At 40.5% G+C, this 27704-nt stretch overlaps 2 long non-coding RNA genes across 2 annotated transcripts in view; one reads left to right on the top strand and one right to left on the bottom strand.

The window, feature by feature from the left end:
- Positions 1 to 27704, top strand: part of LOC107000933 (uncharacterized) — a 108577-nt gene that overhangs the window by 16034 nt on the left and 64839 nt on the right. The window lies entirely within an intron of this gene.
- LOC144332944 (uncharacterized) overlaps positions 20154 to 27704 on the bottom strand; it is an 89060-nt gene continuing 81509 nt past the window's right edge. The window contains exon 4 of the long non-coding RNA XR_013401203.1: positions 20154 to 20387. This is a non-coding gene — a long non-coding RNA (uncharacterized LOC144332944). The remainder of the gene's footprint in view (positions 20388 to 27704) is intronic.

The raw sequence follows: 27704 nt of genomic DNA on the forward strand, positions 1-27704 counted from the left end.
GCCCTGTGCGGACGATGATGAAGGCTGGACACATATGAGGGTGTGGATGTGGAAGAGGGCTGGGGCTGGGGACTTTTATAAGAATATTTCCGTGCCTAGCTCAGTGCTGGCCACATGTTTAGTTAAGCAGGACATTTCCTTACTGGGAGTCCAGTTGGAATTGATTTTCCATTAACTATTTATTTTGATCTTTGATTTTCTCCATTTTAATAGGTTGTTAGCAAAATCAGCTTAATGCTGGTCACATACATTGATTAACTGTTTCATTGATCATACAAACACAACCATTAAATACTTGTGTGTTACAGAGATAATTATTGTAACTATATTCATACTAGAGGGATAGACCAACAATATGCTGGGAAGGAAGTTTTTTTCTTCTTTTTAAAAGAAGTAAATTTGATACTCAAGAGGTAGTGTGGTGGAATTAGAATGCCCCTTCCTACTTTGCTCATCCTTCAAGGTCTGAATGAAACATGACCTCCTTTCCAAAGCCTTGCACAATCTTCCCAGGCCCTATCATGGTTCCTTCCTCAGCTTGGGCGTGTTCTCACAGCACTGCATACAGCTGCATATTTACCCAAGGCAGGAAAGTGACCCTTATTTATCTTTTGCATATAGTACAAGTCCAGTATATTCTGACTAGTTTTTTGTTTTTGTTTTTGGTTTTCTTTTGTTTGTTGTTGTTGTTTTTTGAGACAGAGTCTCGCCCAGGCTAGAGTGCAATGGCGTGGTCATAGCTCATTGCAACCTGGAACTCCTGGCTCAAGCAATCCGTCCACTTCAGTCTCCTTAAGGGCTGGGATCATAGGTGTGAGCCACCATGTCTGGCCCTTGATTTGGTTTTTATTTCAATCTTCAAAAAGTAAAAAGAAGGTTTATAGGTTTTGCTAATTTTATAAGTAACCAGGCTCACTGGATTGGGATTAGACAATAAAGTGGAACACCTTCAGCCTATCACTTAGAGACAACCATTATGAATATTTCGGGATATTTATCTCCAGATCTCTCTGTCTCATATATGTGTGTATATATATTTATTTATATTTATAAACTTAGAGGTAGAGATTATTCTTTTTTTTTTCTTCTTTTTTTTCTTTCTTTTTTCTTTTTTTGACGGTGTCTTGCTCTTTCACCAGGCTGGAGTGCAGTGGCATGATCTCTCCTCACTGCAACCTCTGCCTCCCGGGTTCAAGCAATTCTCCTGCCTTAGCCTCCCGAATAGCTGGGACTACAGGCATGTGCCACCACGCCCAGCTAATTTTTGTATTTTTAGTAGAGGTGGGGTTTCACCATGTTGACTAGGATGATCTCGATCTCTTGACCTCATGATCTGCCCGCCTTGGCCTCCCAAAGTGCTGGGATTACAGTTATCAGCCACCGTGCCCAGCCTGAGATAGAGATTTTTCTAAATAAAAATGGAATCACATTGTAACTCCTTCTTCGTCAGATGCTCTTTTAACTCAATATGCCATAGGCATCTTTTCCTTCCTTCCTTCCTCTCTCCCTCCCTCCCTTCTTTATTTTCTCTTCTTTTCTTTTTTTTTTTTTTTTTGAGACGGAGTCTCGCTCTGTCGCCCGGGCTGGAGTGCAGCGGTGCAATCTCAGCTTACTGCTCACTGCAACCTCCACCTCTCAAGTTCAAGTGATTCTCCTTCCTTAGACTCCCGAGTAGCTGGGACTGCAGGTGTACACAAGTTTGCCCTTGCTTTCCTAGGTGACCTGTGGAGAAAGAAACATCATCACCACGCCTGACTAATTTTTGTATTTTTTTTAGTAGAGATGAGGTTTCACCATGTTGGCCAGGCAGGTCTTGAACTCCTGATCTCAAGTGATCCACCCACCTTGGCTTCCCAAAGTGTTGGGATTATAGGCATGAGCCACCATGTCTAGCCGCCATAGGCATTGTTCTGTTTGAATAAATATGGAGCTAGACCCACTTGTTTAACCAATCACCGTATGTTGAAATTTTAGGTTATTTCCAGTTTTTCATACTACTATAAATAATACTATGCTAAATATCCTTGTATATTTATCTTCGTAGCCTATTTTCATTCTATTTACCCAATTACTCTTTAAAAAATCTTTTAGGATATTGTCAATATTTTCCTACTGCTCTAAATAATACTTGGATAAACATTTTGTACATACATCTTTGTCCCCTTTTCAATTTTTTTTTTTTTTTTAGGATAACTTCCTAGAAGTAACCTCACTGGTTACCCATTGGTCAAAGGGCATGTACTTGTAAAACTTTTGGATACATGTTGCCAAATTACCCTGCAAAAGGTTGTGCCAACTTGCACAGTTATTACCTGTATGTAAGAATTCCTCTTTCACCCTACTCTTGGCCACAATGGGATTTGTGAACATTTTTAAAACTTTGTTAAGTATATTTTGTGAACTAGGTGCTAAACTTAACCACAAACAGCACAGTTTCTCTAGGGAAGTGTGTCCCATCTAAACAGCCAATTTAGAAATAGCCTTCCTCCATCAGCTTGTGGTTACCTGTGAAAAATACCCTGAAATCTTTCTCTAACACCACTCATTAAAAAATGTACCAAGGTGTGAGGTGGGTCCCTCCAAACTGGTTAATTACTGTGTACCAGAGGATATGAAAAAACAAAACAAAACAAAAAACCAACAACAGTCTCTTCTTTAAGGGAGTTTTTGGCCATGCAATCTCATGACAACATTATCAGGTTGTTCTAGGGGATATTTATTATTAATTAATGGAGTCAACAGGTCAGTGGTATTTAGAACTATACCCAAGACCCCTTGAAAAGATTCAGGGCAAGAGATAAATTGATGAGGTCCTTCCAAATATGGCTTTTCGTCCAGTAAATTATGTTTAGACACCCAGCACTAGAAATATGTAGACAAATTGGAGAGAGTTCAGAGAAAGGCAATAAAACGATGAAGGGAACGGAGGGACTGATTTATGAGGAGAGATTAAAGAAACCAAAAACACAGAGCCAGGACCCAGAAATGACTTCAGGGAGCATGAAAACAAACAGCAAATACGTTTCCGTGTAAACCACCAAAGTGGGGACTTGTTTAGCTTGGTACCAAGAACGTAAGTAGTGGCAGTGAGGTGAAATGAAAGAGAAGAATCCGACTTACTAATTTATTCAGGAGTGTCTCTAGAGAGAGGTTAGAAGTTCTCTGGCTGGAAACATTTAGCACCAGACAGCTCTCAGCTCCCCCAAGGAGAGGATTCTAGACCGGAAAACAAGAAAATAGACTTGCAGGTTAGATCATGCCAAGCCTTGGAACCCTTCCACATTGTTACCTCATGGCGACTGTATAAATATACTATCTCGGGTCCCAAAGGTAAACTAATACAGCTCATCTCTTTTTCATTTCCTGACTTTAATGCCTCTTTAAGTTAGCAAGTTCAATCAGGTTTGAACATATGCTTTTTCAATCAAGTCTCTGCACAGTGTCTTTGTGACAGAGGTGGTCGCCGAAGCTGGGGTTCAGGTGACCGCTGGAGATATCTCTGGGCTCCTTTAGTGCCTGTCTGAAATAGCCAAGGAAGAGAGGAAAGAGCCAAGCAGCTGGGAGTACAGCCCACCTGCCCCAAGTCAGAGAGAATGTCTCGCATCAGTTAGGCCTCATAATTTTTTCCCTAAATCTCATCCCCATAACAGCAATGTAAGAGCTTTGTCTCTTCAAAAATCCACCAGGTTCCAGAGGAGATGGAGAAGGCATGTGGGGGCCTACTTGGGGAATATGATCTTCATTTTGGTTTCCTTGTCCTTCTGTCAATAACAGAAAGTTAACTTGCTTGGATTTGCTCCAGCCAGTGTTTGGTGATCCATAAAAAGGGGAATGGAATAATAAGAAAAATGGAAACAAACAACACTACACACACACCACACTCATCTGTTGTTTAAAGCATTTTACTCCTTCACAACAAGCCAAGTGTTTCCTAAGCCACTGTCGTGGGCCTGATGCTGAGTTGGCGCTGTGGGGAGTGCCCATGCAGGCTTTTTGTGTGATGCCCAGAATCAGTGCTGGTGCAACCAGAGGTGGTAAAAAGAAAGTGAGGAGAACCAAGGTTGACTGACTGTGCTGACATTCCTCATTAGGGTTGCACGTGGGAGAGAGAGAGAACTAGTGTTCAGGTTAGCAGCTTGAGCTTTGACCATAGACAAGTGTTTCTCCACTAACTGTGTGACCCTGGTCAAATTATTTAATCTCTCTAGGTCTTGATTTGTTCATCAGTAAAAGCAGAGGTAAGAGTACCTAGCTCATAGCAGATTGCTGTGATGATAACCCTCGTAGGAGGGTTAAATAAATAAAACACATAATGTGCTTAACCAGTCTTGCACAAAGTAAGCACTCAATCAATGTTAGCTATAAGAGTCCCTCCTCTTCCTGCATGCACACACACAAACTCCTATCTCAAAGTCCAGGGGGCCTCCGGCACCACCTGTGAGAAAGGGAAGGTGATCTTCCCCTCTATTGCTTAATTTGCTGGCCATGGATTCCCAGGGAATCCATCATTTCAGTGAAAAGTTTTAAATTTTGACTTTTTAATTTCAATATTTTATTACTGAATACATTTAATGTCTTGATATTTTAAAAAACCAAATCTAACCTGATTTTGGATCACATCTATGACTACCTTATAACCAAACACTTAACCAGTGCCATTTAATTTTAGTGCCCACGTTTGCTTTTAGGTTCATAACTGTGTTGACACTAAGTGATCACAGAAAACCACAGCTTTAAACTTTCCTTTACACTGAGCTGTGGGCCCGTATTTTTCTGTATTTCTTAAGTTTGAGGAAAACTGAGCAACGACAAACACCATGGAAAGTAGGAGTGGGGAATGTGGGAGGCCATGTCTAGGGATGTTCCAGGAGTATCTCCAAAATGGAGAAAGTTCCAGAAATAGGAAGCAGCATTGGGTAGTGATGAGCTGTGAGCCAGGCTAATTTGGGTTCAAAGGTCAGCTCAGCCACCTAAGCTGTGACCTTGGAGCTTAGAGGCCATCACAGCTAGGTAAGAATTAGAGAATCATTTATGTGAAATCCCTTGCTTCATCCACCTGCAGATATGGATTCATCCCCCCTGAACATCAACATCCCCTCACTGGTATAGCACAACATATGGACAGAAGGGGCGGATTTTCAATGGTGGAAGACTAGGCAGCAGGGACACTTCTGGTGTTATATGGCTATGGCTGTGATGATGTCACCCCCAATCTGCCACCACAAAGCAAAGATACCGTGAAGAGGACAATTTCTGTAAAATGCACAGAAGGTCAACAGGGGCCAGTCAGTCACCTGGTAAGAGGAGTGGCAAGAAGAGATTTTCCAGGGAAGAGGACACAATGCTCCTCCTGAGACTGTCATAGGAAGGAGGGAAATTGATTGCACAAAATATAGAATGTTGGGACTTGGAGGAAAAGTTTTGTAGATTTGGGGTACCCAGTTGTAATATTTTGACTGTGGCTGGCCATCCTGATGTTTAGTCATGTGAGTCTTGAGTCCAAGAACTTAGGTACAGTTCCTCCAACTCCTGGGGGCAGAAAGCATATCAGTATTTTTGGCTTGGCTTCTGGAACTGGTCTTCTTTTGGGGTCCTCACAGCTGCCACTCCACTTTTAGAACAGAGAAGAGTCAACTCCTGGTTGACCAGAACATGGCCAGGAAGGCAGCAGCAGGTTTTGGAGGGAGACCAGTGGGTTCACCTGAGTCAGTTTTCCCATTGGACAGATAGGGGTAATTGTGAGGACAAAAGAAAATCACTTGGTCCAGGACCTGGCACCCAATCAACTGTAGCATAATTTCATAAGTTACAACCGGCAGTGGATAGAACAGAGTGGGCAGGCCCAGCTTTCAGCCCAGAGAGTATAGAAAGAAAACTTTAGTCGCTCTGTCATCGAGGCCTTTTAGCCTTAGCTGGCTGCCCTCAGGATCTCTGGGAAACAGAGATAGTTGCACATGTAAGTGACAGAGAATTTTGCTTGCAGGCATGAAAGTGTCGGGGAGAAAGGGCCACACAGTTTCCAGGGACCAGCAATGCCAATTACTTTTTTCCAGCTTATTTCTGGGGTTTTGGACATTAACATATCTTTGGTTGACCAAAACATCCCTGTTCATTTTCAGTCTGTAGCTGATTAAAGTGAACTTAAACTCTGTAGAAAGTAGATTTTAAGTATATATGCATGTGTGCAGGGAGCAATATCTGTGTATAGTGAAGAGTAAGAAGAATCAGGACATTGCATTTCTGTTTTCTCCTGACTCTGATGTAGGCCTGCCTAGTTTCTCCACTGTTTTGGGCCACAATTTCTTCATTGACAAAATCTTCAGGAGTCTAGATCAAATGATCTCTAAGAAAGGACCCTTCCTGCATTTCCAGTTGATCTATGAATATATTCTTGAGGTGCTGGTTGGTTTCTGATTTTCTTAGAAGTTTCAGAGCCAACCGCCATATTCTTAGATAGGCTCAGGGGAATTCTATTCTGAGAACCCTCACCTAGAGAGAATAAGTCTTTAATTTGAGGATCAGCCTAGCCTTTAAATTCTCATTTTCTCCTTCACTCTCTATCTTTGGGCTTACTCTGCATTGTTAATTCTATGATAGAATGAAAAGAGAACTGTGAACAGTTGTGAGGAAAATTTTTGTTGCCCTAGGCTAAATTTCAGTTACAGTGCAGGAGAGGTTTGATGGAATTTAAGCCCACTTAGTTATGTTCAAAGAGGAAACTACAGTGACTTGGAGAAGCAAGTAGAAGATATGGAACATGTGACTGAAGAATCCATCTTTACAGAACTGCTTCCTCAAAGGCTCATGGGCTTTGGGGTAATGTTGTGTACCTTGAGAAAAATAGAAACACTCACAGTCAAGTCCACCAGCACTGCAGACGTCTAGGTATTGCTGCTACTATTGCCAGGAGGACCAGCTCCTCTCCTCCACCTCCTCTTCCTCAACTCCACTAAGTTAAATTCAGGATAGGGGAAAAGCGAGCCCAGGAGAGATGTTGGAGTTTGCTCCTTATAATAATGCCCCCTTAGGTCCAATAAGCATGAATGGAATTTCATGTGTTCACAGCTGATTCTGAATTCTGTGTGAGAAAGGCAGGAGCTTTGTCTGTAACCTGAGTTCTTCTAACAATTGTTTTTGTAATATTAGAGGGATTTGAAAAGCATGAGGTTAATGTGCTTAGTGATCTTATTAGCTCCTTTACGGAAGCAGACAAGCACATTTCCAGGATTGATCCAGAGTAGAGAGATAAGGAAAGGAAGGGAGTGGGAACACTCTGTACTTTCCAATAAATTTTTCTGTAAACCTAAAACTCCTTTTATAAAAATAAATTATATTAGTTTTTTTTTTTAAAAAAGAAAAAACTGCAATTGATGCTGAATAGTTCACTTTAAAACTACAAATTTGCCATGACAGGGATAAAAAACAAACAAAAAAACTGCTGATAATTTATCTCTATGTGACCCCTTTTTCGTTACTACTGGGCCAAAAATCATCTTGTAACTAAAAAATATGCTGTGTGTCAAATAAAAGAGTATCGAGATGGATCATTGTTGGCCTGGCTTGTGGTGGGGCCATTGAGGGCAGAGATGCATTTGGAGCTTGACGCATAGTAGATACTCAATAAATATAAAGTGAATGAATGGACAGAGTGGCAAATAAAAGAGGTAAGCAGTTTCTGTTGGGATGCACAGGACTTTTAATATTATGCCTTGGGGCAACGCTCAGGTGCAGACGGGCTCTGGGGACCAGTCTTAACCCTGGCCTATAGCTCAGAAGCCGCCATCACCTATTCCATCCCTGAACTCCTTACAACACAGTATCACCAGTTTGCCTCTTTCTCATTATTTCTGAAGACAAATCATTAGACCTTTTCTGACTTAAAGTCTTGCTGTCAATTGTAGTGGAATAGAAGCAAGTGGAATTTCTTTCCTTAAGTTGCCATAACTCTAAAAAAATTCTTAGTGCCCTGGGCCCTGGCAAATGGCTCTTGCCCTACACCTGCAGTGGCAACTGGATGACCATTTGGTCTCCAGCGACTGGCTTTCATGTATTGTCACATCACTCCACTCTTCTTATCTAACATTATTTGTATTTTTCATTATTGTCTACCTTGTTTTCTCAAGATGTAAATTCCTTGAGAGACGGCTGCTGCCTGTATTATTCACCACTCTATCTACTGAGCTCAGGAGAGGGTTTCTGCTATAGTAGGTGTTCTGGTTGGAGAGTGAATGAATGGAAACCCAAGAGTCAAAGTAAATTTGGATAAGAAATTTGAACCTGAGTTGGGGATGTTACCACAGCTTAGGCACATTCAGCAGGCAGTTGGAAATACGAATATCCAACTTATTCATTCATTCAAAAATTATTACCTAAGCATCTACTATGTGCCAGCTACCATGTAGATGCTTTAAATACAGACTAGGCTTTCAGCCTTAGGTGTCCCAGGAATAGAACCTCCAGATCAAGTTCCCAACTTATTTCTGCTGCCAATTTGCTGTGTGGGTTGGACCAAATCACATAACTTCTCTATGTACAAAGTAGGTCCGCCAATATTCCATCACCTCCCAGGGCAGTTGTAAGGATTAATTGGCATTTATAGAGTGCTTTGAGCTCCAGAGATAAAAGGTCTCTTGCTTCTGCCAAATCGCATGATTACAGTAGTGTGGTGGGATACATGATTTAGAGCTTATGGAGGACTTTGAAGATGAAAAGAGACGAAGTCTTATTATGATTTCTTTCAGCTTCTAGGCAGGACTGACCTTGAGGTTTATGTGCCCCCGAGTCTTTCCGGCACCACTGGGATTCTGGCTCTTTTCCTTGTCCTTCTCAAGAAGTTACACTGGCCCTCAAATCTTTTTTATTTTGCATAGTTTCTAAAAGAAAAATCAAAGGCAGCTTCCTGCATTATAGAAACACAACCTCAATGATCCCAGGGCTAAGGGAAGAGGAAGAAGGCACAGAACAGATTTTTCTCTGACACTCTCATTCCTGGATTTATGTCATTAATTGTTGGAACCAGTGAATTCTATTGAAAGACAAGATTGACTCCCTCAATAAAATAAAGCCAAGTAATATGAAATCCAAAGTGTGTCTTGAGGCATTAATTTGTTTGATGTTAGATTTAGAAAATATGTTCAGAAACAGTCTCTGATGACATCTTAAAATGGTCTCATCTGAGAGACAAAATATAGATCTATATCCTGTGCCTTTCTGGAGTTTCTTTCCCAGTTGAAGGCCCACACGACCCCATCTCTGGAGGAGGAAAGAGACCTGGTGCTGCAGGGCCTGCCACAACCTCCTTCTGAGTTCTCAGGACTCCGGGAAAGGCCACTACTGAAATGTACTTAAAGCAGGGCCATAGCTTAAAGCAGGGACTTGGGGTCTGGGACCAGGGTAATAAAACCTGTATGGGACCCACACTAGAAAGTTTCACTTGGAAGGAGTCCACTCTATTCTCATTTTTCAAAGCCCATTTGGGACAGAAAGTTGGAGATGGAAGTTAGTGGTATTCAGAAAAGAGGATATGGTGCAGTACCCTAAGGCTTTCTCAATCCTTGCCCCTTAAATGTAGGGTCCAGAGCCACTGCCCAACTTGTCCTACCTAAGGGATAGGCCTGCACAGGAACATGTAGGGTTTAGGTGGTGGGTGCCATGTGATTTCCACTTGGCTGGAAGGTTTTGCTGCAGACACTCACGTGGTGATCCTGCAGCAGAAGATCTGGATCTTGGAGGCAATGTACTCAGATGGGATCTGATTTTGGTTATATTCATAACTCTGTTAAAAATAAACCCAGGCTGGGTGCGGTGGCTCGCGTAATCCCAGCACTTTGGGAGGCCAAGGCGGGTGGATCACCTGAGGTCAGGAGTTCAAGACCAGCCTGGCTAACATGGCGAAACCCCATCTCTACTAAAAATACAAAAATTAACTGGGCATGGTGGTGGGTGCTTGTAATCCCAGCTACTCAGGAGGCTGAGGCAGGAGCATTGCTTGAACCTGGAGGCAGAGGTTGCAGTGAGCTAAATCATACCACTTCTCTCTAGCCTGGGTGACAGAGGGGGACTCTGTCTCAATAATTAATTAATTAATAAAAATAAATAAAAAAAATAAATCCATAAGACCAGAAGGAGCTTTTAATGTCTTAATGCCAGAAGGGTAGTAAAACTTATCTATATGAACTCTTCCAAAACTTGACTGGTGGACAGAAATAGTTTATTTACTTTATTGACTGGTCTTGAACTTTTCCATATCCCTTTCCACTTAATTTGCTAAAGTCCAAGAGTTTCTTTTTATTGTATTATTTTAGCACACGCACTAGTTAGTATCAGCTGGGAGTTGGGGCATTATTTTATTGATACACTGCCCCACTTTCTAGCGTATTTACAGGTGAATAAGGGTTTGGCTTTTGGAAAACACAAAGGGTATGCAATTTAAGTCAACGATGACAGCAACAAACAGTCTCCCTGAGACCCATTTCTGGGCATTTCTATCGCTGTATAAAACTCACTATGGTGCAAAGCTTTAAGTAAAAGCTGTAATTCTGCTCCTTGCCATAATGCATGAGCATTTCTGGCCAGAACAATTTGCTCTTAAGGACATGTATTTCACGCCAAGTAGAGAAAGCACTCATATTCCAGTGAGAGTGGATCTGAGAAGAAAGTTTTCATCTATTATTTCAAAGTCGTTTAGTAATTCACAAAGGCCATTCTGTAACATAATTGAGTTTCCATTTCTAAACAATGATATAATAACATAGTAGTTTGATCCAAAATTCTGTCCCAGAATGTCCCATTTCTTGGCAGTTATTTTAAATGGCGCAACTGAGCTTTATTGGATTTGGGGAATATTTCCCTTTTTCTATCCAGTGCTTTCTGAAGTTGTAAGATTGCTTGATGAAAGGTGCCTTGTGAAAACACTGCCTTGTTTTATGAAAATATTATTCAACTTCTATGATACAACTTTTCGCAGTATTTGTATTAATATATTGATCTGGATATATCTAAAATTGTGTGATTTTAAAGCACAGTTTCTCTCCATATTTATTATTTTTTTTATCATCTCTAAAGATTGTTCCCAGTAGTCTTCTATATATCTTGTTTTTGTTATATCTGATTCTAATTTTATCCAGGGACGGCTGTGGTTTGATGAGTTTAAATCACAGGAAGGACAAGTGCCAAATTAAAGGCTTCTTGGTAATTTTTTGGGAGGATGCTGGGTATTTTGAACCCTCCCCTCTTACCAAGGAGAAATCGGTTTTTATAAGAATGTGTATTTAAACATGTTTTTAAATGCGTGACTTCTGAAGAAGTCTGAGAAGGCTGCAAAGCAGGAAGGGACTGGGGGATCACTGGCAAGACAAACATAAAAATGAAATATTAATATGACCAGGCACTAGCTTCAAGGCATTTGTTCTCCAGAAAATAAATGATGCCACATTTCATTTTTTAAAGCTCACTAACATAGTCGATATCTCTGTCTTCGTCGTTTAATTACAGGCCTAAGGAGTCACTGGAGAGGGAGGGCATCTGGTCTTAAAATTGATTTTATTTATCGGTTGTGGTTGGGCTGGAGACCTCTGGGAAGCAGGCAGCTTCCAAGAATAGCAGATTTTAGATGTTACTTACTTGCTTGACTCAAAGAACCATTATTTCACTAGCATTCAGTAGCTGCCCGACTGTCCACAGGTGTAGCAGACTAAATGTTGTTATCCCTATGGGGAGTCTATCAAAAATTATCTGATTACACATAGAAAAAATCTCCCAAATTAGAGTTGGGATGGGAAGTATGATTTGGTTAGCCAGCTGGGCTCCACAGCATATTAGAGCTGGAATCTTAATTTTGAGCAGAATAAGATATAAGGGGTCCAATATCGATTGAAATTATAAGTAACCTTTTGTGTGGCTGTGTACTTCTCTGGGGAAGCATGAAGAGGCTTTATGAGATTCCCCCAAACAGCCACAACCTTGAAAAGTTGAGATTTCTTTCCAGGCAGATGAGTCAGTCTTCCCTCACTCTCCCATATAGGATCTCTGCCAGGGAGGAATGCCAGCCCCAATGCGCACTATGTTGATTTATTGAGAGCTTGAATTGGAGAGCAGGAGCCACAATCGGATCCCTAAAGGCCACGGCCAATGGTGTAAGCGGGTGAAGCGAGCCTGGGTGCAGACGGGTGGCCAGAGACATGGATCCCCTTTCCAAAGGGAGCTGTCTTACCTTTTCCAGGGTGAGTTTTTGCCAAGCAGCAGTGCAGCCCACTTGCTGGATGTGTTCATATCTCCCAGGGTTTAAATGTCAGCAACTAATTCAAAATTTTGAAGAATACAGAACATACCCCACAAAAATGCTTATAGGCAGATTTGGCCAAGATCCTTTGGTTTGTCACTTTTCTGCCAGAGCAGCAGGTCCCATTGCTGGCAAACTCAATTTCATAATGTATTTTTGGCCCCATTTTCATAATGTGTATTTGGTAACAGCTTCTTTTCTACTCCAAAATGAAATCTATGCATAATGTAACTAACACATATAATCTTTTTAAAGTAAGAATTTTGCCTTAACTGTAATACAGAGGAGAAGGACCAGGAAAGAAACTTGTAATAAATGTTTGTATTTTAACATGTAAATGCTCTAGTATGACTATATTAGAAGTCACAAAAGCCTGTATAAATTTCCAAAATGTTCCCTATGGGGCAGGATTGTCACCACTGAAAACTGTGATGCTAGAGGCGACTTCCTCATCTTGCGTCCTTAAAACTTTTCACTCATTAGTCTTGGCTCTGCCCTCTAGTGCCACATAGATCACATTTCATTTTGCCCTTGTGGGGCAACTTTTCAAAAATAGGAAGAGTTTCTATCTCTCCCCTTAAGCCACACACCCTTCTCATGCCCAGGTCGTGTCTTCTCTGGCCAAGCCTTCCCAGTTCCTTTGACTATTCCTGACATAGTTCACCTCCTAACATCCTCTGTCATTCTGTTTTTCCTAAGTCTGGGTCCCTGCCTCAGTCCTGAGTCCATCCTGCGTGGTGGAATGTGTTTGAGCTGCCCTGCCCTTTCTTTCCTCACCCCCGACCAGGGGGCATTTATGGTCAACCCTCAGGGGATGCCTTGGATTGTGTGTTCCATGTGGCAGCCTCGGCCATTCTCAATGTCCTGGTGACTTAGGAGATGAAGCCCTTGTTCTGAGTGCTGGGGCTGTGCCCTGGACAGTCCATTATATCGAAGTAGCTACAGTTGCCAGGTCTGACTGCATTTGCCCCATCGAATAAGCTCTAAGCTAATATTCTGACTTGTGCAGTTAGCTGCAACCGCATCTCCTCATTTGTTGGCTCATTCAGCAGCTTCCTTTATTGCTTCCATCATCTTTTGAGGGCTGTTGTCTGTTCAACAGGTTAGCAGTTTTCCTAGTGTCCTGCTTTGCAGGGGAGGCCATTAGAGGAAGCCTGAGAAGCTGATGAAATCATTGTTTTTTGCTCTTTTGTCCTAATGGGCTGTTTCCATCCTGCTCCACATCAACTACAGTGTGAAACTTGGCTGCCACTTTGAATCTACAACATGTTAAAACAACTTAAGAACTCATGGGTTTAGCATAAAAATGGAGAGTAGAATGGTGGTTACCAGGGGCAGGGTGGGGTGGAGTGGGAGAAATGGGGAGATGTGGGTTCAAAGGATACAAATGTGCAGTTCTAAGATGAATAAGTTCCAGGATTTAATGTACAGCACAGTGACTATAGTTAATAATGTATTGTGTACTTGAAGTTACCTAGGAGAGTTGGCCTTAAGTAATCTCCCCACAACAGAAATGTAACTATATGAGGTGATGGATATGTTAATTAGTTTGATCATGGTAATCATTACATAATGTGTACGTATATCAAAACATCATATTGTATGCTTTGAAGTTTGATTGTAACAAGTTTAATTGTTAATTATACCTCAAAAAATCTAAAAAAGCCTACAAAAATAAACAAAAAAATTCATGCATAATTCATGAGTTTAGTTTTTTCTTTTTTTGAACTGTAGTGTCAATAGGAGTTAACCACATTGCAGAATATGTAGGCTTTCAGCATCTCACTGACTTCTTCTTCCTCATCTGCACACTCCCTCCTGGATTGCCCATGAAACTTCAAAGTGCATTCCTTTTTGATGCAGAATAACTTCATTCGTATTTCTGGAGCTTTGGTCCTAGCCTCACTATAGGACCTAACCAGGGGAGAGGAGTGAGGTAGGGAGAGAGGGGAGCATCTCACTGAGCGCTCCAGTTTGGGTAAAATAATTTTTCAGAACAAAATACTTCCCTTCCTAAGAGAGGTGGTAATGCCAACTGTGAATTGTAAAGGAAATAATTTTTATAACTATAATTATAAAGAAAAGCGTAACATTTTATCTGTTCCAAATGCATTGCCATGCTTTATTCTATCCACCTATCTGGAATGAGTACACATTTATTGTTTATTTGTGTATTATTCCCACATCAGTTTTTTGAGTGCCTGTTCCGTGCTAGGGAATGGGCTGAGGCCTGTGTATGTGGGATACGCAGGTCTAACTGAAAGGAACTGGCATTTTGGTAGCAGGCAGAAAAGTAAATAGACAAGTCAACCTAGCAAGGTTTGATGGCAGTATCACTGGCTGTTATGGATGCACAAAAGAGGACTATGTGATATGGTCTTCAGAGATCGGGGGGCCCAGGAAGACTGAGCTGATGTTGAAAGATGAGTAGGAGTTAGCCAGGTGAAGGAGGAGGGAAAGGGAGTGCTGCGTAGATTGAGGAGCACACGCAATGGATAGTGTGAGACCTGACGAACATTTCAAAGGGAATCAGCCGTAGGCTTTGCTTGGGTGGCCTGCCAGGGATGACGGCAGAGTTTTTTGCGTCCTGTGAAAGCCGAGCACTCCTGACTGCACTTCTGCCTTACAGGTAAAGGCCCATGAACATTACTTGTGGCATTTCCTCAACAAAGCCTTTACCCTTGGTATCAAGAGCTTTACTTTTCTCATCTTCCCATTCAATTGCTATATTTCTGCTTCCTGCTGTCTTGGCAGTACACAAGGAAATGGAAATATATGAATAGGTTCTTGTGAGATCTCATCTCTAAGTTAATAATAACCAGGACTTTGGGTTGTGGGTTTACCCCAGGTGGAGCTCCTCTATCATTCTCTTTTCTGATGACTTGAAGTTGAGTAGATCTAGGTTCCTATCTCAGTTCTACCATTTCCAGCTGTCTGACATTGGGCAAAATATTTAAGTCCTTTGAATATCAGTTTACTTGTCAATAAAATGGAGAAAGGATAGTACCCATCTTATAGAGTTGTGGTGATGTGAGCTAATGCTGGGTGCAGCAAAAGTATTCAGCAAAGTGGCTTTTGTCCTAGTCTGTACTGAGGACTTAAAATCCCACTCACTGAATAGGGAGATGGTGGCTATAGAATTTTGTGCCTAGTGGGGAAAAAATAGTTGAGAATTGAGTAAATGTGAGAGGGGGATGAAGACAATCCTCTGGGAAACTCTAGGTTTCACCCTCTCTTTTATCGCTAAAATAAGAAAATAATAAAGGAAGTTGCCAGGCCTGAGTGTCTTCCGCTGCAAAATAAGGGTTGGATTAAGTGATGTTTTAAGACTGTTTAAATCTTATAGCACTTCATTCATTTCAGGTGTTGGAGTAATTGCTAATCAAGGGCTATAAGTTATAAAGGTACAGGACTTCTAAATTATGATTATGTATTAGAGTCCATAGGAAGCTTTTAAAAGATCCTGATGTGTGGGTTCTACTCCAGACATAAGAAGTCAGAATCACTAGTGGGTGGTCACTGTATGAGGGCGGGCAGCCAGAGTTGAGGGTTACACTAGTGGCTAGAGTAGGAGTTTTGTTTTTGATTTCAGCTTATAGCATCATTTATAATAGTAAGTCACCAAAGTTGGAGAATTAGATGTCAAAAGTTAATATTACAGCTTTTTTTGTTTGTTTAAAAACTGGTTTTTCTCCTTTAGTGAATAATTAAGCTTTTTAGAGGTGTATATAATTGCTGGCCTTTGAATTGCCTCTACCAAAATATTCATAGCATAAAGACGTATGTTGCCAATTATATTTTTAATTAGAATGGAAATGTGTTTAAAGCTCTTGCACAGAAATGTGCACTAAATCTGTTCTAGAGAAACTTACTTGTAAGGCTTTTTTTTTTTCTTTTTAGCCAATTCCAACTCAGGCTTTGGCCTCTATTCAAGAGAAGCCACTACAATGAAATATTTTCTGACACTATGTGTAAATAGCTGTCCTGGATGTGTGTGTTCTTATTTATGTCAGAGTTCCTAAAAACTGCCGCAAATAAAACCTGTTTTTTTTCTTTTTCAATGAAAAACATTCAAAATGGAAGAGGGAGGCATGTCATGTTGACCCAAAAATAGCATGAGCATAATGAGCCCAACATGGGAGAGGCTTTGAAGGCTCAAATCTTAATGCGAAATACTTGTGGATTTTACTTCACTATATATAATTGTAGGACAAAACATAATCGTATTTTAGCATGACAAATTCTTAATGTGTACTTATTGAACTTCAGTGTGTGGTCTGTTAAAAAGAATTTCATAGGAGACATTTCATAAATCATATGTGCATATACATATAATTTTTAGAGAGATAATAGCTATACAACTTGTTTAGTAGCTTGCTTTTTTCACTTATTAACCCATTTATGCCTGAGGTTGCAAATTTTTGAATTTTTGCAATCAGACTTTGGCAATGACCTTGAGCAGTAGGCTTTAAATAACTCCCACATGCTTAGCATTCCAATAATGGAAGACGAGGCATAAATGGCTACCAGAAGATAGACATTCATCCTTATACAAACCTGTAATCTCTGTCATCATTTTAATGACTGCATAATAGTTCTCATTATGGATTTAGCAGAATTTATTTAACCAATCATTTATTTCTAGACATTTAGGTTGTTTCAAACTTCTACTGTACTAAACAATGCTGCAATGAACATCCTTGTTCATATCTGTTCTTGTCTTTGTACAATAATTTTTAAGGATGAATTCATACAAGTGGAATTACTGGGTCAAATAATGGTCATAATTTCAAGGATTTTGATACATATTACCAAATTATATTAAAGGCTGTATCAATTTACACTCCTACTGGAACAGTTGTTTCTTTTTAACTTTTTTATTTTTAATTTTTATGAGTGCATAGTGGAACAGTTATTTCTTGTTCAGAAAATTCTTTTCAGCAATGCAGTGTTGTCATCTGCAGAGTAAATTGAAATGCAAAATAAAAATCTCCCCGTATAACTCAACAAATAACTTCCAAATGCCCCAAGCTCATTCTGCAAGGTAAAATGCTAGAGAAAGCTAAACACACATTCAAGCAACAAGAGTGGAGGCCAGGGGATGAAGAGGAGAAAGAGGTTGTTGACAATGAACTTAGAAGAAACCAGTATTTTTTCACTTGCTCTTATCTTACCCAACCTCTGGAAAAAAATGAGCATCCTCCTTAAAATTCCCAGTGGAATTTTAAGTGGAATTTCTAGTTATCTTTTGTTTCTGACATTTAGTTGGTCAAAAAGAAGGGAAAACTAGAAATTTCACTTAAAACTCCACTGGGTCTTATATTTGAGATGGGCAGCACTGAGGCATTCCAGATGGCTTTGTCCATTCTTTTGAACCTACCTTTTGATCTTATTTAAATTTCCTCCCCATTTCACCTGTTCTGGGATTATTGCCTGGAAAACAAGCAGGTGAACATATTAGCTCCTCCTTAAGGCACCTCTAGACTACAGGAAATTTATGTTCAGGTCAGGAATCATATAACATGACTACATGCTCCACATTTATGGGCAAGTTAAGCAACAGGGAATTTTATACTAGGATTTATGACACAAACTTGTAGCAGGCACATTGTGAAGTGGGAGGGAAATTTAAACAAGGAAAAACTCTGCCAATAAGGGAGATTCAAATTCTTCAATTGATGGAAAAAACATGTAAGGATTTTATTCTGGAAGTTGCCTATGAATTCACATAGGAGACAGGAAAACATAAATATTACAGTCGATCACTCCTCTTTCCCACATATATTAGTTCTCTTCTTTCAGATGAAGTCATTTCTGTTTCCTGGTCAGTGTATGGACCAGAATTGTCTAAGAACATTTAATTAGATGCTTTAGCAACATTTATCCCCATTAATTCCAGGATACAAGGAAGAAGAAAAGAGAAGCATGTGTTGAGTCGAGAGGGCAAGGCTTCTACATTCCCTAAAAAGCTGACCTACACCTTATGTATCCGTCCTTACAGCCCATAAAAGCCAGCACATAAGAGAGCACCAGCTGGAATCATTCAGTGAAGGCAATGGCTTTCAAAGACAGAGCTAGCGGCAGGTGGAATATAGATTAGGAGTCCTTTTATTCTTCAAATAGTACTTGTTTTCAGTGTGAAGCAATGTGGTTCTCATAGTCAATAAGCAAATTCAGGGTATTTGCCGTTTGGCTAGTGAGGTTGATGACTTGTGATGAGTCCAGCATCACACCATCACCCGGGGAGTACAGAGAACACTGAACTAAAATGCTGGAGGATCTGGGTCCTGGCTTGGCAGAGCTGATTCTTCAGACCCATGCTGAGATTCACGGGCACACAGCATAATGGCCAGGATAATTCTGAATGATTCTTGGGCTGCTGGTACAGTAGGTGCTTGGAAAATGGTTTCTCCAAGCTTGATTTGCTTTTCTCTGATCCTTATCATTTGGTCAGTGTTTTAGTCTGTTCAGGCTGCTATAACAAAATATCATAAACTGGGTGATTTATAAACTTGTTTCCCACAGTTCTGGAGGCTGGGGAGTGGAAGATCAAGGCGCTGGCAGATTCATTGTCTAGTGAGGACTCACTTTCTGGTTCATAGAGGGTACCTTTTTGCTGTGTCCTCACGTGGTGGAAGGGACGAGGCATCTCTTTTATGAGGGCATGAGTCACAGTAACCCCCCCAAATCCTTACCTCCTAATTACTATCCACTTGGGGGTCAGGGTTTCAACATGTGAATTTTGAGGGGGCACATTCAGACCAGAGGAGTCAGCTATGCTACATTGGGTGGACAGGCTGTGTGTGATCCAGGGGAGTTTGAGTAAATGATCTTAGGAGTTACAGTTACTTGCCTAGAAGTTATAGTTATTCCCACTCTAAATGTAGATAGGTTTGGTAGGGGGAACGATAAAAGAAGAGGGTCTTGGGATTCTAGGAATGATCAATAAGAGTCCCCTGCTGGGAATTGGATCATATGCTCCTTGAGGGGAGGCTTTGCTGATTTTGTTCTCCACTCTTCTCCCAGTGGCACATAGTAGGAGCTTAATACATGTATCATGTTGCCCAAGACTAACAGGAATGGTGGGAAGTGACACCACTAGTTGTGACACCAGCAAAGCTTTAATATCCTCTAAGGAGACTAGCTTACGGGTTTAAGAATATAAAAAATAGCCCCAACATTAATGTCTACTTTTCTTCTGCACATGCACTATGGGCTGGAATGGGCCAAAGGTTTGCTTGTTTAAGATTACTTGACACATTATTGTTGACGAATTCAAATTCAGAGCCCGGGCTTTGTTTCATACTCCTTGTTAAATACAAAATAAGGAGTCGGATCCTAATTGAAGAGGAAACACATGGCTAGAGTAGTGGTTCTCAGACTTGATTGTGTGTCATCTGAGTGTGAAACACAGATGGCTGGGCCGCAACCCCAGAGATTCTGACCCAGTGGGTTTGGGGTAGGGCTGAGAATTTGCATTTCTAATGAGTTCCCAGGTGATGCTGATACAGCCCCTTTAAGACCAAACTTTGAGGGCCAATGGAAAAGAGGAAAACGCACTCATATTGGAATGAGATGAAGCTGGACTCCTATCTTACTTGCTATGTGATTTTGGTCAGGTCAGCTTTGCTTAGCTTCAGTTTTTTCATCTGCAAAATGGTGATGATATCTACCTCACGAGGCTATTGTGCGGGTTACATGAAGTAAAGTGAGTAATGGTGGCTGGTCCATGGTGGTCACTCACTCCAATGATATAAGATCTTCTTCCCTTACTCTTTTTGTGGGATACTCATACAATGCAGGGCTTGTTTGAAGGGTTAACATCTATGTGAACTGAGCTTCTGCTGTATTAATTTCACATTGCCACTTATATATGTCCTGAGGTTTTTGCTAACTATTATTGAACATTTACTATGTGAATGGCATTGTGTGAAATAATCTTTACATTTTATATAACATTAGATATTATTCCTTTTTAACAGATGAGGATAGTAACTTGCATATGAGCCTACAGCTAGTAAGTGGCAGAGCTGAATGAGTATTCAAATCAAGGTCCACTCCACACCAGCACTCTTGACTTCTTTGTTATAATGGTTCCCATGATTCTCTATGAACAGAAAATGTCAGATTATCATGTTTTTTTCTTTCCTTTGTTTTTTTTTTTTGTTGTTGTTGTTTTTTTTTTTGAGATGGAGTTTCACTTTGTTGCCTAGGCTGGAGTGTAGTGGCGTGATCTCAGCTCACTGCAATCTCCGCCACCCGGGTTTAAGTAATTCTAGTGCCTCAGCCTCCCAAGTAGCTAGGATTACAGGTGCCTGCCACCATGCCTGGCTTTTGTATTTTTAGTAGAGACGGGGTTTCACCATGTTGGTCACCATCCTGACCACCGTGAGGTCAGGAGTTGTCGAACTCCTGACCACCGTGAGGTCAGGAGTTGTCGAACTCCTGACCTCAGGTAATCCGCCCACCTCGGCCTCCCAAAGTGCTGGGATTATAGGTGTGAGCCACGGCACTTGGCTTCATGTCTCTTTCTGTAATTATGGCGCCTGGCCTCATGTCACTTTCTGTAATTACTAACTCACATTGAGGAAATGAAACAATTATCCTGAGAATGTGAACGGAAGGGATGGGGATTTGTATGTATCTTTAAGTCAAGGACTCTGTCTTACTCATCTCACCACGCTGCCTTGTGTGGAGAGGAGCTCTATATTTGGGAAATTAACAAAGGAATGAAAAGCTCAGATCAAATGACATCCTCACCTGCCTTAATAAGACAAGAAAGATCCCTTGGAAGAGATCCAAGTGGCCGCCTGAAAGTCAAAGAGAGAAAAAGAAGACAGGCAAAAAAAAAAAAAAAAAAAAAAAAAAAGCCTTTAATCCTGATCCTATGACTTTATAGGCTCGCCTCTTTCCCAAGATTCTTTCCTTAGGGTGGGCTTGCCTGAGCAGTGCTTTCCTTACTCTTTGGAATTGAGCACACACAGCCTGTTTTGGGAGTTATGCGCATGCCCATCTGAGGCTTTTTCAGGTGGCCTGTGGCCCTGGAACGTCAGCCTTCGCCATTTTGTCTCTTAACACGCATGCCCAAGAAGCTGCTGCTCCCTGGGGTCTGCATTCGGTTAACACGTTTAGTGTTAACAGGTGTGGACCATCAGGAGCTTGTCTCTCCCTGGCTGCAGAATTACCATTTTTAGAGAGGCACTGGGATGATTGCCAAACAATCACCCCACATTTCTAGTGGGTGGGGGAAGAACCCTCTCCTGCCCTGCTCATGCATGACTACCTGTAACAGATTCACACTCATGGTTTGATTTACTAGAATACTTTGGAAAAGCAAACCAGGAACCCCTTCCACATCAGAACCCATTGTGAATACTCGTAGGCAAAGGCACATCAGGACCCGTTTTGAGCGCTCGCAGGCGAGGTTACTCTCGGATAACCTTGAGCCCTTCCATACTTGAATCTCATGCCCCCAGGGAAGTAGTCCTTAACCTCTTTTTTTTCGGTCAGTTGCTTGCCCCATGATCCCTTGCTTCTTGCATAAGAAAGGCCTAGCATTTCTTTTCTTTCAGAAAATAAAACTTCTCTGAGCAAGGAAGGCCAAAGGGCTGGCCTGTCAGGGTTGGAAGGGTGTTAACAGAAGGCTTAGGGCAGGGCTCTGATTTGGCAATCACCCGGAAGATACACGTCAAATTGCCCACTCCTGCTCACTGGCATTCCTGAGGCAGAGTGACTGCCCCATGGGATTGCCTGAGACTAGCAATAAGGGTGTGTAGTACAGGCAGATGGGTTACAAATGCTGACAAGGTGGTGGCTTTATGCTGTTTTTCTTGTGTGCCCTGTAGGGCTCTGCTTCCTACCTTGGAGCAGACTCAGTTACAATATTTTGTCCATACACGTGTTCTAAGGACAAATTTTAGTTATGCCACAAGTTTCTGAGAAAATAATGGAAAAAATTTTCCAAAACCCAACATTTCCAATAAGTAACATTTAGTCACTATGTACCAGTTAATTACTCCACATGTCTGTTCTGAATGGTCAGCACCTGTCAACTTACCTGTTGTTAAGTATTATGGCTATAATATTTAATATTCAATAAGAATATATAATGTAATATATCAAATATATGTTATATTTAATATATTGTTATATTATTAAATATTATATATTTAATATATTGTTATATTGTTAAATATCATGTTATATTTAATATACTATTACCATAATATGTTATGGTAATAGAAGTTATTAAAGCAATTTTATTTGTACACCTTGCAAGATCAGTGGGCCAGTGACATGCATGATTTCCTCATATTGTGCCTGCATTGTATTGCCTGTTTGGTATTGGGCAGGCAAGAATGGGTTGGATAGTGGTTACTCTTGAGCAACTGGACTCAGAAGAATGTCTGATGGTGGGACGTAGGACATGAAATGCACAAAAGGAAACTTTTGACTCCAATCAGAACATGACTCTCCTTCCTTGCATTCTTCTCCCATTTTTCTCTCCCACCTCCAGGTCACAGCAGCAATGCAAAGAAGGCAGACACAGAATACTCAGCTTATAAAGAAAATCCATTGCCTGGGTAACACATAAGGCAGGCAGCCAGTATTTCAGGGGCTATTGGAGAAAAATTACTTTCTATTGAAATCAGTTGGTAAAGATGATTCTTAAATTGAGCTTGGATTGATGGCATTGCACATGAAGAGACTGAGAATACTTGGAAATAATTGAAAGGACCTTGATTCAAAGACATACCCATCTCAGCACAGACTGGCATAGGACAAGCACACTGTGTGGCATAGTATCAGATCATCAGAAGCTGGAAGAAGAGGAACTCAGGCCACATCTCCCTCAAACTCTAGTGTCATCTTGCTAAGCTGCTTATCTGACCATAACAACAATGCTAGCTCCATGTACTGTGTCACTGAGTACAGCAGAGATGAAATATTGAACGTGGTCTTCAGACTAACTGGAGCAAGCAGAGTGACATCCTTTTCTCTTTTTAATAGAAGTCAATGAAAAATGGGAATGGGAACCATTGGCATGTAAATAAAAAGTAAGTACATTTATTTCTCAAAAGCAAGACACATTTCCCTGAGAATACGAGAGAAGAAAATGGCATATCCAAATGTGTACTTTCATACTTACCTATTCACATATATAAGGCAATTAATTGCTCCTGAGTTATAGTCATGTATCACTTAATCATGAGGATGTATTCTACATCTGATCTTAGCCAAAAGGCTGAGAAGTGATAATGATGAAGATATATTCTAAGAAATGTGTTGTTAGGTGATTTTGTCATTGTGGAAATATTACAGAGTGCACTTACACAAACCTAGATGGTACAGGCTACTACACATTCAGGCTACCTGGTATAGCCTATTGCTCCTCGGCTACAAACCTGTACAGCATGTTACTGTACTGAATACTGTAGGCAATTGTAACACATTGGTAAATATTTGTGTGTCTAAACATATCTAAGTATAGAAAAGGTACAGTAAAAATACAGTATTGTACTCTTACAGGACCACTGTTGTATTTGGTGTCCATCATTGAAACATCATTATGTGGCACATGATAGACGTATTTACCTGGGGGTTCTGTCAGAGCACATCATGGCTTCAGGTTTTTTTTTTTTGGACAGGGTCTCACTCTGTTGCCCAGGCTGGAGTACAATGGCATAATCACGGTTCACTGCAGCGTCAGCCTCCCCGGGCTCAGGTGATCCTCTCACCTCAGCCTCCAGAGTACCGGGACTGCAGGTGCATGGCACCACACCCAGCTAATTTTTATATTTTTTGTAGAGATGGGATTTCACCATGTTGCCCAGGCTTATGGCTTCAATTCTTAATAGACATTTGGAAGCAAAACACAAAAGCATAGTATGTCAAATATTTTTTTCAGTTTAACTCAGCGTATGTTAATTGGACAGTTATATATCTGAAATTATGTCAGATGCTGGGGTATGAAGATGATTGATAAAAACCACATGTCAAGACCCCTTTTCATGATCAAGATAGCTTATTAAGGGGTGTGCGTGTGTATACTTGTGTTTGTGTGTGTGAATAGAAACAGGAGTGGAAGAAAACTTTTTTAAAAAAAGTATTCAGTTCCCTGATTTTAAAAAGATTATGAAAAAAAGCAGCTGGGCACAATGGCTCATGTCTGTAATCCCACCACTTTGGGAGGCCGAGGTGGGTGGATCACGAAGTCAAGATATTGAGACCATCCTGGCCAACATGGTGAAACCCCATCTCTACTAAAAATACAAACAAATTAGCTGGGTGTGGTGGCGGGTGCCTGTAGTCCCAGCTACTCAGGAGTCTGAGGCAGGAGAATGGCTTGAACACGGGAGGCAGAGATTGCAGTGAGCCAAGATCACACCACTGCACTCCAGCCTGGCAACAGAGATGATGTCTTTTGCTGTGCAGAAGCTTTTTAGTTTTAGTAGGTCCCATTTATCCATTTTGGTTTTTGTTGCCTTTGCTTTTGGGTTCTTATTCATGAATTTTTTGCCTAAGCCAATGTCCAGAAGAGTTTGTAATGTTATCTTCTAGATTTTTTATGGTTTCAGGTCTTAGATTTAAATCTTTGATCTATCTTGAGTTAATTTTTGTATAAGATGAAGATGGGTATCCAGTTTCATTCTTCTACATGTGGCTTGCCCTATTTATTGTATAGGGTGTCCTTTCCCCTATTTATATTTTTGTATGCTATGTTGAAGATCAATTGGTTGTAAGTATTTGGTTTTATTTCTGAGTTCTCTATTCTGTTCCATTGGTCTACATGCCTATTTTTATACCAGTACCATGCTGTTTGAGTAACTACAGCTGGCCTATAGCCTGGTAGTATAATTTGAAGTTGGGTAATGTGATGCCTCCAGATTCATTCTTTTTGCTTAGAATTGCTTTGACTATGCAGGCACTTTTTTGATTCCATACATATTTCAGGATTGTTTTTTCTAGTTCTGTAAAGAATGGTGATGGTATTTTGATGGGAATTGCATTGAATTTGTAGATTGCTTTAGGCAGTGTAGTCATTTTCACAATATTGATTCTACCCATCCATTAGCATGGGATGTGTTTCCATTTGTTTGTGTAATCTGTGATTTCTTTCAGCAGTGTTTTGCAGTTTTCCTCGTAGAGGTCTTTCACCTCCTTGGTTAAATATATTCCTAGGTATGTTTTTTTATAGTTGTTGTAAAAGGGATTAAGTTCTTGATTTGATTCTCAGCTTGGTCATTGTTGGTGTATGGCAGTGCTACTGATTTGTGTACCTTGATTTTGTAACCTGAGACTTTACTGAATTCATTTATCAGATCTAGGAGCTTTTCGGATGAGTCTATAGGGCTTTCCATGTATATGGTTATATCATTGGTGAACAGTGACAGTTTGACTTTCTTTTTTTTTCCAATTTGGATGCCCTTCATTTATTTCTCTTGTGATTGCTCTGTCTAGGATTTCCAGTACTATGTCGAATAGAAGTGGTGAAAGTGGGTATCCTTGTCCTGTTCTAGTTGTTAGGGGGAATGCTTTTAAACTTTTCCCCACTCGGTATGATATTGGCTGTGGATATGTCATATATGGCAGAGGTCCCCAAGCCCCAGGCCACAGACTGTACTGGTCCATGGCCTGTTAGTAACTGGGCCTCACGGCAGGAGGTGAGTGGCTGGTGAGCAGGCATTACCACCTGAACTCCGCCTCCTGTCAGATCAGTGGCAGCATTAGCTTCTCATAGGAGCATGAACCGTATTGTGAACTGCGCATGTGAGGGATCTAGGTTGCGCAACCCTTATGAGAATCTAACTAATGCCTAGTGATCTGAGGTGGAACAGTTTCATCATGAAACTCCCACCCCACCGCACAGTCCATGGAAAAATTGTCTCCCACAAAACCAGTCCCTAGTGCCGAAAAGGTTGGGGACTGCTGATATATAGCTTTTATTACTTTGATGTAAGTCGTTTCTATGCCTATTTTGTTGAGGATTTTTTGTTTTTAATCATAAAGCAATACTGGATTTTATCTAATGCTTTTTCTGTCTATTGAGATGATCATATGGTTTTTGTTCATAATTCTGTTTATATGATGTATCACATTTATTGACTTGCTTGTGTTAAACCATTCCTGCATCCCTGAGATGAAACCTACTTGATCATGATGTATTATGTATTTGATGTGTGCTGTTGGATTCAGTTAGCTAGTGTTTTGCTGAGGATTTCTGCATCTATGTTCATCAGGGATATTAGCCTATAGTTTTCTTTATTTGTTATATCCTTTCCTGGTTTTGGTATTAGGGTGATACTGGCTTCATAGAATGATTTAGGGAAGATTCCTTCTTTTACTGTCTTTTGGAATAGTTTCAGTAGGATTGGTACCAGTTCTTCTTTGAGTGTCTGGTAGAATTCAGCTGTGAATCCATCTGATCCTGGACTTTTTTGTTGTTGACAATTTTAAAATTATTGATTCTCTCTTGCTGTTTGATATTGGTCAGTTCAGGGTTTCTATTTCTCCCTGATTTAATCTGTATGTTTCCAGGATTTATCCGTTTCCTCTGAATTTTCTAGTTTATGTGTGTAAAAGTGTTTTTAGTACCCTTGAATGATCTTTTGTATTTTTGTGGTGTCAGTTGCAATCTTTCCAGTTTTATCTCTAACTGAGCTTATTTGGATTTTCTCTCTTCCTTTCTTGATTAATCTTGCTAATGGTCTATCAATTTTGTTGATCGTTTCAAAGAACCAGCTTTTTGTTTTATTCATCTTTTGTATCTTTTTTGGTTTAATTTCATTTAGTTTTGTTCTGATCTTTGTTCTTTCTTTTCTTCTGTTATGTTTGGGTTTAGTTTGTTCTCGTTTCTCTAGTTCTTTGAGATGTGACATTAGGTTGTCAATTTGTGCTCTTTCAGACTTTCTGATGTAGGCATTTAATGCCATGAACTTTCCTCTTAGCACTGCTTTTGCTGTATCTCAGAGGTTTTGATAAGTTGTATCAGTACTATTCACTTCAAAGAATTTTTAAATTTCCATCTTGATTTCATTGTTGACCCAAAACTCATTCAAGAGCAGATTATTTAATTTCCATGTCTTTTTATAATTTTGAGGTTCCTTTTGGAGTTGACTCCAAGTTTTATTCCACTGTTGTGTCTGAGAAGATACTTGATATGATTTTGATATTCTTAAATTTATTGAGACTTGTTTTGTGGCCTATCACATGGTCTGTCTTGGAGAGTGTTCCGTGTGCTGACAAGAAGCACATGAGAATGTATATTCTGCAGTTGTTGGGAAGAGTGTTCTGTAATACCTGTTAAGTCCATTTGTTCTAGGGTATAGTTTAAGTCCATTGTTTCTTTGTTGACTTTCTGTCTTGACCTGTCTAGCACTGTCAGTGGAGTATGAAGTCCCCCACTATTATTGTGTTGCAGTCT

This window comes from Macaca mulatta, chromosome 11 (assembly GCF_049350105.2).
Source record: "Macaca mulatta isolate MMU2019108-1 chromosome 11, T2T-MMU8v2.0, whole genome shotgun sequence".
In the NCBI taxonomy this organism is placed as follows: domain Eukaryota; kingdom Metazoa; phylum Chordata; class Mammalia; order Primates; family Cercopithecidae; genus Macaca; species Macaca mulatta.